At 35.1% G+C, this 14,915-nt stretch overlaps 1 long non-coding RNA gene across 1 annotated transcript; it reads left to right on the top strand.

The window, feature by feature from the left end:
- Nucleotides 1–11,049: 11,049 nt before the first annotated feature.
- Nucleotides 11,050–11,591, top strand: LOC135087397 (uncharacterized). The gene is made up of 2 exons (XR_010260792.1): nt 11,050–11,211; nt 11,473–11,591. It is a non-coding gene; the product is annotated as an uncharacterized LOC135087397 (long non-coding RNA).
- Nucleotides 11,592–14,915: the final 3,324 nt, after the last annotated feature.

The raw sequence follows: 14,915 nt of genomic DNA, 5'->3' as shown, positions 1-14,915 counted from the left end.
TCAGTGAATCGTTATCGTAGTTATCGTGATAAATTTTCATCTTTCCAGAGCCGCATGAGTTCATTTATTAGCTTATGCGTGTATTGCCAGCGTGACAAGGTATGTATCTATACGTCTTTTGGAGCAGTAAGCAACAATCGGTGTGTCCCCAATTATAGAATGACACAAGTTTATATGTATTTTAAGGATTATTGTAATCAAAAGGACATACTCGTAATGGTCAGACGTTTAAAAATGGAAGAAACTGATACAAAACTGTTGCCATCTTTTCGTATGTACGATGAGCGAATACTGACTGTATTCTTTTCAGGTGGTACTTGATCGACCGGACGCCAACCTTCCGCAGACCTCCACAGATTGTACTTGCCACTGGAATGTAGTGCCTATCCTAGTGTTGACGCTATTTGTCCAGTAAATTGCATTTATTTCCAGGCCTTATGAAACTCCTGGCTCAGACAAAGTTCCTATCCTGGTTGCTTCACAGGTCCGGCCACTCTTCAACAAAGCGTATAAAAGCACCTATAAGTTTTGGACCAAATAAAAACTGTTCTTTCTTTCTTTATAGGTTCACCCAAACCAACGCAATCTCAAGCGATCAGCCGGCGTGCAGTGATGACGATTAGACTAAGGGTTCGGCCAAACCAACGCGATCACAGCGCGATCAGCTGGCGTGCAGCGATGGCGACCAGACCTAAATGCATTGTTCGCCATCGCTGCACGCCGGTTGATCGAGTGTGAACCTTATAGGATTTGGAAGTGATGTCACCAACGAGTTCAATGTGGGTAGCTTTTGTAGTCATGCAGACAATAAATATCACTATATTATAGGCTTCTATAGTTTTGTTCCCTTGGACATCAAAATTTAAAAGGGTCCTTCAAAATCGTCTCCCTTGTTCATGAATTGTCTAGATTGAGATACTTGCTGTTCTGGTAAATCTACCATTATTTGTACTTTGGCAGTAGCATTCAAATTAGCACAATTGAAACATCTGTGCACGTATTTTCTCGCCAATGGTTTCGCCTTGATAATCCAAAATGTGGAGCTGTATCAGCTTTCTTATGAATTATAGTATTAATTATTATAAACGTTTTCGACTTTCTCCACGACGCGGTTTGCAACAATAGATTTCAGTGTTCGAACATCTGTGAGGTTGGTATTCTTCACATTACTTCTTCTCATTTGCTTCATCCAGTTTACTCAAAGCACCACATAGCTCAAGACGTGGTAAAAAAAATACTTTTAAGAGAGCACTTGAGTTTTTAACAATTAATTTCGTTTTAAATCCTTCATCTAGTTGATAGTGAACGGCTGCAGTTTATTGCACTCACAGAGGCATCGCTAAATTAATCGTATTGTATTTTTACTCGGCCTGCATCCAACGCCTTCCCGCTACCTTTATCAGGTCGTCGGACCACCTTGTGGATCGATGTCCTAACGCTGCGTTTTCCGGTACGTGGTGTCCGCTCCATATCCTTGCCTGCCCCATCGGCCGTCAGTTCTGTGTACTATGTGCTTCCAACCGCGCGATGTGTGAGTCATTGGGGGAGGCCTATGTTCAGCAGTGGACGTCCTGTGGCTGAAATGATGATGATGTATTTTTTCTCTCTATCTATAGATAGTATACCAACCTATATCTGTATTTTGTCAATGTGAATCAAATCCTGCCGTATCTTAATCCAATCTTTTTCTAATGAGTTACTTATCTTTCCATCCTTACTAGTTTTTTATCAGCCAAAGTTTTTTTTTGAAACAAATAAATACTTTCTATTCTATTTCCATTAGAATCTTAGCCATGACTGTACTTAACGACGCTAAGCTCCAGCCAAGGGGATCAAAAAGTTTGATCAGATGTATCAGATAAAATGTTACGTTTCATGGTTGGTTTTGCAATTTGTGGTATATTCACATTGTATTGAAATCTGTGCTCAAATTCCATTCAATACCCAATGCTTGGACTGTTCCATCAAGGTTCATAAAACTACTTTAGCACTAGCTTATATTTCTTTCTTATATTATATATTCAGTGAAATATAAATCGAACCTTAACACGAAGCATCAAATATAATCGTGCGCGAGTTGTCTCCGTATTATTCCAGACGACCGCATGATGAGGTAAGTATACTGTCAGTCTTGTTTCTTTTTTTTTTTCAGGTAGGTTCTTTTATTAAAAAAAATCTGTGTGTTCGTTAATCTTTTTTCAGTTCTAGTGATTTCTGTAACTTCCTTTCTAATTGAACGGACCTGTGAGTGGTTATGTTTCTGGGTTTTTTAAGGGAAAGGAGGCAAACGAGCAGACGAATCACCTGATGGTAAGTGTTTACCCGCCGCCCATAGACACCCGCTCCTCGGTGACTTACAGGTGCGTTGATTGTCTTTAAAGTATTAGTCTGCTCTTAAAGGTTTTAGGTCGTATTGGTCCGCAAATACTGCAAACGGCAGTTCATTCCTTGGTTTGGTGTCTGCAAATGGTGATTGTGGATTTTCTGTTTTAAATGGTAACTTTACAAAATATCTATCTACCGCTTCCGTAAAAAAAAATGTCCTGAAGCAGTGGTTGGGTTAATACTGGGGAGTGTAAAACTATAAAAGTGCTTTATAAAAGCCTACTTGCAAAAATAAATGAGTTTTATGCCCGTTTTCACCATTAATCCCAAATTTTTAAGTGACCCCTATAAAAACAAAATTCCTGTTATGTATCACCATAGAGGTCACTTACAAATTAGAGATTGATGGTGAAAACGGGCATTAGTCCTTTTGATAGCTCGTCTCTCCCTAAAAATGCAATTTCCGAAAATTATAATATAGTTATGCAAAAATATTGTAACTTTTTGATTTTGAATAAAGCTATAATTTTAAATACTACCATAAGTAATGTAATTTTTCACAAGGTAAAAGTACGTTATCCTTTTTACGAATTTATTTCAATACGAATAGTTCGAGGAAAAACTACGTAAACTACACTTACACGTTGAATGCACGACTAAATCTGAACGCCAATAAGTGGTTATCTGCAATAATACCAAACAGCATGTATTCCTTTACATGTCAACAATGCAATATTCATAATTACAACAACAAGTGTTATGTTTCGCGGAATAAGTACGCAACGCTCTTTTTTAAGTTTTTCTCAAAACCTATTAAGTGTATTTTAAATATAAATACATAGGCCCCTCACAGACATTTTAAGCTATCTTTTGATGTATAACACATATTTTTAATAATGGTAATACATTTTTAGGACAGTTTTTTTACGCTCCTGAAAAGTTGGCATTTTTCACTTGCGTACTTATTCCAGGAAGGGTGCGAAATGTGTTCAAGATTTAAAAAATGAATTGAAAACCATTCAAAGTAATATCAAAAAGTATCTTAATAATTTGGAAAAATTAACTACTAATAATTTAACTACATTTTATTACACAAAAGAAGAAATCGATCGGATGATTGCAGCAAAATCTATCAAAAATGAGTAAACAAGATATAGTCAACGAGCTACACAAAGCAGCAAGAAGGAATTTCATCCGTCGACATACGATTATTAAAGGGATAGATGATTTATGGCAAGCGGACCTTATGGATTTTCAGAAATACTCATCATTTAATAAAGGATATAAATATGTTTTAGTTGTAATTGATGCTTTTTCAAAATATGTATGGGTTAGACCGTTAAAGTCCAAATCCAAACAAAGTGTTACGACTGCAATGCATAGTATATTAATTGAATCAACACGAAAGCCTAGACATTTGCAAACCGATCTAGGTACAGAGTTTTATAACGATTATTTTAAACAGTTAACAAAAAGTTATAACATAAATCATTATTCAACATACTCAATTAAAAAGGCTGCAATTGTGGAACGAGTAATAAGAACGATAAAATCTCATCTCTACAAAGTATTTAGTTTATGCGGTCATTATCAATGGTTTAAAAATAATTTAGATGCAGTTGTACAGCAGTACAATAACACTTCGCATCGGGTTACAAAATTCAAACCTATAAATATTAATGATTCCAATGAGATGGTTGTTAGATCTAATATTATTAAAAGCCAAAAGCCACAAACGCGTAAACGATCAAATTTTCAAGTTGGTGACTTTGTTCGTATAAGTAAATTCAAAGGAGATTTTTATAAGGGTTATACACCTAATTGGTCTACCGAAATTTTTCGTATCATAAAAATCAAACAAACAAATCCTCAAACGTATCAAATTGAAGATAAACACAATCAGATTATTCTTGGTTCTTTTTACGGATATGAATTACAAAAAACTAAACTGCCTGACCTTTATCTTATCGAGAAAGTTATAAAAAAGAAAGGAAACAAACTTTTTGTTAAATGGTTGGGCTTAAGTGATAAGGAAAACAGTTGGGTTGACAAGAGTGAATGTGTGGTGTAGGTATACCTATAAATAACACATAAATTTCCTTATAACTCACTTTATGATAATCAATGAAGGAAGGCAGTGGTATAATTAATTCATTGATAGATCATTTACCGTTCGAGTTACATTAACCTGGGTATCAATTTTGTGGACCTGGAACTAAACTTCAGAAACGATTACTTCAAGGCGACCGAGGGATTAACAAATTGGATGAGGCTTGTATGCACCACGATATTGCTTATTTGAATAAAGACTCTGGTACTCGACATAAGGCTGACTTAGAATTGTTAAATATGGCTAAGAAAAGGCTAAAATCAAAAGATGTTGGAAAGGGAGAAAAAATTGCATCATGGATTGTTAAAAATGCGATGAAAGCAAAAATCAGAGCAGGTCGAGGCATAACATCATTTAAGAAAGGGATAAAGAAAATAAAATTAGAATTGAAAAAACTTAAATCTACAGATAATCACTCTGCTATAAAATTTGCTTATGCAGCCGCAAAAAAACTTTTCAGTAACAAAAAAGGAATACGATTACCTCGATGTATTCCTCTTCCAAAATGTGGAGGACTTTTACCTCTTATTCCTATATTTGCGGGGTTATCAGCTTTGGGTTCTCTTGCTGGAGGAGCAGCTGGTATAGCAAAAGCTGTTAATGATTCTAAAGCCGCGCAAAAGAGTCTACTAGAATCAGAAAGACACAACAGAATGATGGAAGCGGTGGCCCTTGGAAAAGGACTGTATATAAAACCTCATAAAAAAGGAGCAGGTTTATATCTCAATCCATCAAAAAACTAATGAAGCGGCTACCTAGACGTGCGCTCACTAACCTGGATATATTAGAACATGCCAGTGATATTCCATTCTTTCGTGGTGTATTCATGAGAGATACACTACCTGTGAAACCTAAGAAGATAGAATGTGCAATCATGAATTTGGATAGTAACAAAAATCCTGGTACACATTGGGTAGCCTTTGTAAAGCAAAATGATTACGTTGAATATTATGACAGTTTTGGTAATTTGAAACCACCGTTGGAATTAGTTAAATATTTTCGCAACTTACCTATAAGCTATAATAATGTACGACATCAAGCCTTTGGTACAATAAACTGTGGTCATTTGTGTATAATTTTTTTAAGGAAATATTGGAAAAAACATTTATATAATGAAAATTATTAATAAAAGTGTCAGTATAATAATGTCTTTCACTGTGTCTATAACAGCGACAGGAGCCTCCCTAACAACAAATTATTCTCCGACTTTGGAGCTTCGAGAGGACTACGAATGTGGTCTTTTATATTTTTCAACCTTCAATTCAATTCCCAACATAGATGAAAGAAATAACAAGTTTTACTATGGTGAAAATGACATCATCGAAATTCCTGAAGGGTCTTACGAGCTTCAGGATATTAATTGTGATTATTTAAAAAATAACATCAAGAAAACTACATTAAAACTTACTTGCAATAATAACACATTGAAAACAAATATTTATTGTTCTAAAGACGTTCATTTCAATAAAAGTGGATCAATTGGTAAAATTTTAGGTTTTGGAATGGAAACAATAAATGCTAATATAAGTACTGAATCAAAGTATCCTGTGAGCATTCTATCAACAACCATTGTGCGGATTGAATGCGATGTAGTCAGTGGTTCATTTGTGAACGGGAAAGCAAGCCATATAATTTATGAATTCGTGCCTAATGTACCACCTGGGTATCGAATAATTGAAATACCTAAAAACTTAATTTATTTTCCTGTCAACCAAAAATCTATAAGTGCCATCAATATCAGGCTGTTAGACGCTGAAAACAAAGAGATAAACTTACGGGGTGAAGAAGTACAGCTGTATTTACATTTCAGAAAAAAATGATTAATTTCAATAAACATTCATCTACATTGCATACTCCAATCAGTTCTAAAAGAACCTTCCACAAAGACAGACCGCTTCAGCTAAAAAAGAAGCTAACCAAGACCAATAAAGAATTTCTCAAATTAATTGGTTTAATAAAATGAACATTTTAAATATATCTCAACAAACATCATACGATAACACCATTGAAAGTTTCGAGTATCATTCGTACAAACCATACGTGACAAGTTTCAACAAGAATGATGAAATACGAATACCTATCAACCAACAAGACCTGTACGTGCTACCTTCTCTGAGTAGTTTATATATCGAAGGAAAAGTAATTGTGTATAACAGCACCACCAAAGAAAAAGTATCAAATGTACACTTCGTTAATAATCCAGCCTTATTTCTCTTCCAAGACATAAGATATGAACTAAATGGAGTGGAAATAGACAAAATTAAGAATGCAGGTATTACTACAACAATGAAATCTTACCTATCCTTAAATGAAAATTTATAAAAATGTGGTCGAGTTTGGGGCTGGTCAACCGCAGGAACAAACAATGATAGTGGTGGAGCATTTTCTGCATCTATACCATTAATAATAGGATATTAGGATTTGCAGAGGATTATGAAAAATTTATCATTAACTGTAAACACGAGTTAGTGTTACTGAGAAGTAATACTAACCTTAATGCGGTCACGTTAAATGCAGGTGAAGTTGTAGATGACATTATAATCAATAAAATTATTTGGCGTGTTCCACACATCAAAGTTTCAGACCGTGAAAGGATTAACCTATTGAAACACTTGGAGAAAGATCGAGCTATTCCATTAGTGTTTCGTAATTGGGATCTGTATGAATACCCATTACTGCCTAAAACACGTAAACATACTTGGTCTATAAAAACTTCATCGCAAATAGAAAAACCACGATTTGTTGTAATTGCCTTACAAACCAATCGCAAACATAGTGCTGTGTTGTCAATGGCTGAGTTTGATCATTGTCACGTACGAGATGTAAGAGTATTTTTAAATTCATCATATTATCCGTATGAAGGACTAAATGTTAGTTTTTCAGAAGATAAATTTGCTTTATTATACGAACAGTATTCGAGATTTCAACAGTCGTATCACGGACGCCGGTCAGAGCCGTTGTTGAGCTTGAAAGAATTCAGAGACGTAGCTCCCTTATTTGTTATCGACTGTTCAAGACAACACGAAACTTTAAAAGGTTCCATCGACGTAAGAGTTGAAATTGAAACAGACCAAGAAATACCAGATCAGACAGCTGCTTATTGCTTGATTCTAAACGATTGTATATTCGAGTACAAACCTTTGAGTAATATCGTTAAGAAAATATCATGAATATAATCGTAGATCTGCAAGGATTTAAAAATAGCAGAAATGAATTTGTCATAAAAGAATTTGCTATAGCTACTCAAGAGCATACTCACATATTTTTGATTAAGCCTCCATACCCGTTCTCTTCATTAACTGCTGAAGAGAAAAAGCAAGTTTGCTGGATCGAGAAAAACAGAGGCTATCGGTGGAATGAAGGATATATTGACTATAGAGAATTTCAAAGACTTATCGTACCTTATTTAAAAGGTAGATGTATTTTAGTAAAAGGAGAAGAAAAGATTAAATGGGTGCAAAATTTATGTAATCAGAATGACGTTTTAGACGTAACTTGTTTAGGCGCTCCAAATTTAAATACTCTTTATAAACTTTATTGTTTAGATAATCCCACATTATTTAACTGTTTTACTCACAAGAAATATTGTGCATTAAAAAATGTAATGTGTATAAAGAAATGGTGTGTTGAAAAAAATGTAGCAGTTTAAATTATTTAAATTACATCATGTATAATATTGTATAAAAACACAATAGTGTTCTCTAAATGGATATCAAATGTTTAATAAGTTGTAATGAAATTTCAATAAACTGATTTATTATAAACTATATCGGAATTTTAATAAAATTATTTAAATTAAAAGGTTGTTTTTTTAAACTGAATATAATCTATAATGCAATAAAAATAAAATATTATAACACTGACTGCAGTTATTAAATTAGAAATAACTGTGTACTGACAATTTAATTAATCACATTTATTTTTACCTTTTAAATATAAAATAATTTAGACAATTAACTCTGTTTCTCATCTATTTTCCAACTTTAATATTTAAATCAAGCATATGTAAATTCAACTGATTCTAATTAGGTAAATAATAGAAATACGTACAAGATACAATTAGTTTTATTTATAACAGATTATAATTAACAGTCTTAAAATTAAATAAAAAAACACTAATACAATTCACCGCACAATCTTTTGGAAATGGTCTTAACTAAGGTTTCCGTGAGGTCCATTATTTCATCCACAGGATCATGCACCACGTATTGAGCACTGAGCACCGTACTGTCGTCTTCTTCACCGTCGGCTCCGTTTGAGACCGTCCTCGACGACTGATCCACTGCCAAATCCAATATTTTAATTTGGATTAGTTTTGTCCCTCTCTGCTCTTTAGTTATCACAAATGATTTTGACGAAACACCATTCTTCTTCAAAGGTTTTTGTCGGTTTTTCTTTTCAACCTTCACTTTGGCCGGCATTTTACTAAACATTTCCTCATATTGTTGAGTAAAATTATCCAGAGGATCTTGAGCGTACTGTGAAAATATGATTTCTTGCGATTCAGCCATTATCTGTAACAAAAGAGATACTATTTAAAAAATAATAATAACAAACACTATAATGCACACCGCACAGAAAACAAGAAGGAATGTAATACACAAAAGAGTAAGTACAATTAATACAGTCATTGGAAAAAAAATCTGAGAATTTAACCAAATTTTAAATAATAATAATGAAAACACTACTGCAAACCGTACAGAAATCAAGAAGGAAAGAAATACACAAGTAAGAGAGTACAAGTAAACAAATTTAAACAGTTTTAAAATAGTTAATTGTATTAACATTTTTAAATATGCACTTACCAGAGAGTTCAAGTTTAAACGTGTCAATCCAAACAACGGTGAAGCAAATATGAAATAATTAATATACTTAGTAAAGCGCATTACGAAACTGCATGGTTTGCAATTTGTGGGTGTTGACCCAAATACGTAAGGCGCACGCGTTTTGATCTGAAATTCTGAATGAAGTAAATAAAAAAACCGTTTATGAATGACTTAATTAATTTATTTATTTATTACATAAGTATATAAACATTTTACAGATTTTTCAAATCAATTAATTTTATTTTAAATATTCGTCAATACTTTAAGTCGTCAATACATATGAAACAATAGCATGATAATTATTAATACTTATTTATGAATACATCAACTTATAAATATTAACCTAATAAATTAGCTAACTCTTACTACGATTGTAAATAATTTGTAAATAACATATTTTATTATAAGTGGTAAAAATGTAATAACGATATCTGGCAACCCAGAAGCGTTGTATGCTCTATGGCCTCTTTTTCCTACCATTCAAGTGTGTGCACTAGGGTGGTCCTTATTTTTCGACTTTTGAATTCTCCCCGGGGCACTTTCTCATTCGATTATATACCTCTAAATATGAAATTAGCTTTTTTTGTTTTTTTTTTTGGTTAAGATTTAGAGGTCGCTACCAGCTGTCAAAATATTTACAAAAAGCTTTGAAGATCTTAAATCATGGTTTCATAAATGTTTTATTTAAGTGTTTATATCACATTTTAGGTGCAAATGAACATCGCATAGATAGAATAGACAATCGCTTCTTGTCCCCTTCTCCCCTCAACCCGTCTTCTGTACCGACCATGGTACCGACGCGTCGAGATACTAACAAGTAAACTCTTATATCTTAAAAATAATTGATTCAAATATGTACATTGTACATAATATCTTAGTTCATAGCAACAACAATAATTTTGTAATATTTTTACTTGGCTTCGGCTAAAAATAAATGAATCTAACAAATAAAGATTTCGTGTTTTTACTTAAAATTCAAACCTTGGTAGCGACCCCTAAATGTCTTTTAAAAATTAAAAAAATAATAATGAAAGACTTTCATATGGTATATATTCAAATTACGTGGTGCCCCGCAAAATATAAGAAAAAAATTTTTTTTCGTAGGAATAAGGACCACCCTAGTGTGCACATGGTTGTAAATTATCTTCTCAATAAATAGAATATCACTGAAGTTAAGTGTCTTTTGTACCTGCCGCATCACTCTGTTCATGGTCCTTCAGAGCTGGATGCAGGAGTCTGTACTGAGAATCTGTACTTGGAGCAATTTTTTTTTTCGTGGTGTGTGCGGCCGGCCCGGGGTGACGCTAACGCATTGCATACCACTTATTGCGTGCTTTCAAAATGCCCCTAACCGGCGAGGATACCAGCAGTGATTTTGCTCATCAAGACAAGCAAAAATTGATAAATGTGAGAAGATATATCAAAGGCCGCATATCACTTGTGGAAAATGAGCTGGGGGACATTTCTACCGTAAAATCCACCGCCATGTTGGATGTTGCCGCCGAACGAATTAGCAGTCTTTTTACGAGATTGGAGGACGTCAATCTCAATTTGGAATCGATGGATACTTCAGAGACCGCTGAGGGATCGAAAATCGAATCAAGGTGTCAAAGAATACTAACTGACATTCGTGAACGTCGTGAGGCGCTGAAGCATCATTGTAACTCATCGGCGAGTGACTCCGGATCGACGCAAGAGCACCAGCATAAACCGAATCTTCCCAAGATATCGTTGCCCAAGTTCAGTGGAAGTTATGGAGACTGGCTGTCGTTCAAAGATTTATACGTCACTATGGTACACGGAAATGAAGATTTAAGTCCCGTGCAGAAGTTCTATTACTTGAAGTCGTGTTTGGTCGGCGAAGCTGCCTCTTTGGTTACGACTTTGGAATGTACGAACGAAAACTACGTGAAGGCATGGTCTGCGATTACATCAAGATATGACAATAAGGTTCTTATAGCTAATTATCATTTGCAACACATTTTGTCTTTACATAAAGTCAATGGTAAATCTTATACACTAAGGCAATTAACAAATGATTTTATGCAGTATTATAACTCACTATTATCACTGAATATTTCAAACTTGCAAGATATTATTCTCATACATATTTTGTCAACAAAAATTGATTACAGTTCTTTGCGTGATTTTGAATTGCAAAGAGATTCCAGTGATTTCCCTAGTTTGCAACAATTTCTTAACTTTATACAGCAGCGCTGCCAAGCATTAGATATGCTATGCCGTGATGAAGCAGTGAGCACTACAAAGGTCGTGCCTCCGGCAAAGAGCACTAGTCATGTGACTGTTGGCAGCGGCAGAAGTGCAAATGGTAAGTTATTTTCTTGTTTGTATTGCAACAAAAATCACTCAACTTACAAGTGTTTTAAATTCATTAAATTGAGTCCCAATGACAGACTGACATTTGTTAACAAAACTAATTTGTGTGTTGTTTGTTTATCAGATAAACATTGTACTAGCAATTGCACATCCAATATTGTCTGTAAAAAGTGTTTACAAAAGCATCATCACTTATTACATCTTGATTCGCAGACATGTAATGAGACTTCTGCCCGTAGCTCTACTTCAAATGATTCTCACATCAATTCCCCGAGTAATGTTGTAATGACATCTTCAATAGTTACACAAAACAGTACCTCTGTATGTCAAGTGTCCCTTCTGCCCACTGCATTAGTGAATGTGTGTGACAGTGATTTTAAGCGATATGACTGCACTGTGCTTTTGGACATAGGTAGCCAAAAGAATTATATTAGTTCTGCGTTTGCTAATAAATTGGACTGTGTTAATTTTGAAGATGCTAGTCAAACTGTGGCCGGGGTGGGAGGTCATACTTGTAAAATAAAGCATAAAGTTGCACTATCAGTTTATTCTAACTGTTCTGATTTTAAATATTGTTCAGAATTCGGTGTGTTAGATATTATTACTGATCCTTTACCAATGGTCAATGTGTCTAAAGAGGCACTGCCGTCTCTCATGCATTTGCATTTAGCTGACCCTAATTTCAATGTGTCTAAGGACATTGATATGATTCTTGGTGTTTCATGTTTTGCAAAATGTCTTCGAGAAGGCAAGATCGATCTAGGTCCAAATATGCCCACATTAATAAATACTGAATTTGGTTGGGTATTTTGTGGTGAATTGTCTGTGGTAGGTCAACATGTTTCGGGTTTAAAAAGCCAATGTCATTTGTCTGTCCTACATAACGACATTAAAAAATTTTGGCAATTAGAAGAAATGCCTAATGATAATATGTTGTCATTTCAGGAGAAAAGGTGCAAACAGAGCTACCTTGATTCTGTGTCCAGGGATGAAGAAGGAAGGTATCATGTCGATTTGCCAATAAACAAAGAACTTCTACCAAAACTAGGTAATTCTTACAATGTTGCTTTTCGTTGTCTTATGTCATTGGAGAAAAAATTCCAAAATAATTCTGACTTTTTTAAGGCCTATAAAGCATTTATTGAGGAATTTCTTAAACTTGGCCATGCTCACTTTGTTCATATAAATCCACACAAAAGTGATGAAATTGAATATTACATGCCTCATCATGCTGTCTTGAAGGAAAGTTCCTCTACTACCAAGCTTAGGATTGTATTCAATGGTTCTCAACCCACTTCTACGGGCTTGAGCTTAAATGATGTACTTCTTGTGGGTCCTGTTGTTCAACCTGACATGTTTACCATACTTCTGAGATTTCGTACCTATGTTTATGTTTTTGTGTCTGATATAACTAAAATGTACAGGCAAATTCGAGTGAAACCTCAGTATCAAGCACTTCAGCGCATCCTGTGGAGAGATGATCCATCGCATGATATACAGTGTCTTCAGCTGGATACTGTTACATATGGAACAGCATCAGCCAGTTACCTTGCTACACAGACATTGGTGAAATTGGTTGAGGATGAAGGTGATAATTTTCCATCTGCTTCTAAGGCATTACTTCAAAGTACCTTCGTTGATGACATTTTGCATGGCGAGAATGATCTTTCTTCTGCATTAAATACCATAAATGAGTTGCAAGAGTTGTTAGCTAAAGGAAGGTTTGAATTGCACAAATGGTACTCTAATAGCTCAATGTTAATGTCGCAATTTCCTCCTGAAAAACTTGAAAAATGTCATTTTTCCTTTGACAATAAAGAAGGTTCTTGTATTAAAACGCTAGGTTTGAAGTGGGAGCCAAACTTAGATAAATTTCAGGTCGAGGTACCTAAATATACTTCCACTAGTCATACCAAAAGAAATATTTTGTCTGATATTGCTAAGGTCTATGATCCCTTGGGTTTTATTGCTCCAGTTACAGTCTATGCTAAGTTGATAATGCAAGATATCTGGAAGGCAAACGTTGACTGGGATTCTGAGGTGCCTGACGCTATTTTATCTAAATGGAAATTTTTTTGTGCCAATCTTGAATGCTTGAATGTCATTTCAGTGCCTCGTCTCATGGTTAATACTGACGCAGAGAGGGTTGAGCTTCATGGCTTCGCAGATAGCTCCACGAAGGCGTATGGCTGCGTCGTGTACATCCGCTGCAGTTGTCCTGAAAAAACTACAGTCCACTTAGTATGTGCGAAGACAAGAGTTGCTCCTCTCAAACCTGTCACTCTGCCTAAGTTAGAACTTTGCGCTGCACTGTTGCTTGCTAAGCTTATGAGCACTGTTTCCAAGACTTTAAATATTAGTTCTGAGAACTCATTCTATTGGACTGACTCCATGATTACCCTGTGTTGGATACAGAGTGATCCCGCTAGACGAGATGTTTTTGTATCGAATAGAGTTGGCCAAATACAAAATTTGTCTCCTAAAGACAATTGGTTTCATGTAAAGTCTTCAGAGAACCCTGCTGACATGGCTTCACGTGGTTTGGAACCACAGGATCTTTCCAATTGCAAATTATGGTTTAATGGACCTAACTGGCTTTTTCAAAGTGACTCACCTTGGCTTCATTCACCTCAAGTGTTTTCTCAGGATGACTCAGTGGGTGTTGACACTTGTAATGACATGCCAAGTGTAGCACTACCTACCTTTGAAGAGACTAAAAACGATTTTCTTGAATTATTCGACAGATATTCGTCTTGGAGTCGATTGGTTAGAGTCATGGCTTATGTACGTCGATTTATTAACAATATGAAAAATGCTAAATCTAAAATCACTGAATTTCTCACAAGTAAGGAGCTTAATCAAGCATCAAGTTGTATCATCAAATGCGTGCAGCATGCTCATTTTCAAAAAAATGCTAATGGTAATGTTTCCTCGGAACTTGGTTCTGGTTCTAAGTCTTTGAAGTTTTTAAACATATTTTCAGATGGCGAAGGAATGTTGCGCGTGGGTGGTCGCTTACGTTATGCTGATATCCCTGTTGATCAAAAATTTCCATTGCTACTGCCAGCACGTTGTCATGTCACTGACTTGTTGATTAGGTATGAGCATGAGAGGTTGTTGCATGCTGGAACGCAGACGACTTTGTCCAGTTTACGAAGATTTGTGTGGCCGCTAAACGCTCGAAATTCTGTGCGTCATTTCATACACAAGTGTGTACGTTGTTACAGGTTTAAGGCAGAAACTGCTTCACAAATAATGGCTGACCTACCCAAATGTCGTATTACTCCTTCTCGACCCTTTCTGTTCACAGGCATAGA

This window comes from Ostrinia nubilalis (assembly GCF_963855985.1).
Source record: "Ostrinia nubilalis chromosome W unlocalized genomic scaffold, ilOstNubi1.1 SUPER_W_unloc_3, whole genome shotgun sequence".
Taxonomy (NCBI): Eukaryota; Metazoa; Arthropoda; class Insecta; order Lepidoptera; family Crambidae; genus Ostrinia; species Ostrinia nubilalis.
Note: the sequence above shows the minus strand (reverse complement) of the source record. Positions and strands in the feature narration are given on the sequence as shown.